This window comes from Phoca vitulina, unplaced genomic scaffold (assembly GCF_004348235.1).
Source record: "Phoca vitulina isolate PV1807 unplaced genomic scaffold, GSC_HSeal_1.0 scaffold130, whole genome shotgun sequence".
Classification (NCBI taxonomy): Eukaryota; Metazoa; Chordata; class Mammalia; order Carnivora; family Phocidae; genus Phoca; species Phoca vitulina.
This window is the reverse complement of record NW_022589833.1, coordinates 261943-262347: the sequence shown is the minus strand read 5'-3', so window position 1 is coordinate 262347 and position 405 is coordinate 261943.

The following is a 405-nucleotide window of genomic DNA, read 5'->3' as shown; positions in this document are numbered from 1 at the left end:
GAATAGCAGGAGCCAGCCCAGAAATATTCCCGCAATTATAAAGATTGCCATAAACAAAATGAAAGAGAATAGCAGGAGCCAGCTGTGGAGTCTCCTGTTTTCAGGATCGTCCCCCATACTTGGACCTTGTCAAACAGCATGAGTAGCTTGGCTCGCGCCATCTCCCCCTTTTTTATTTTTGGCTTTCAGTTGCAAAGTTTTCAATTCCAAATGAATTTGTTTTATTCCTCTACTTAGTAATTTGACGAAGACTGGAAAGAGAAACAAAAGGGAGATAATAATTAGTGCTGATATACCTAGATTGATGAGGGATGGAAACCAGGCAGTAGTGGAGGTGTATTTCTGCAAAGTGGCAAGAAAAGAATCTGCAACTTCTGAGGCTATGGCTGAAGACACATGTGCCAA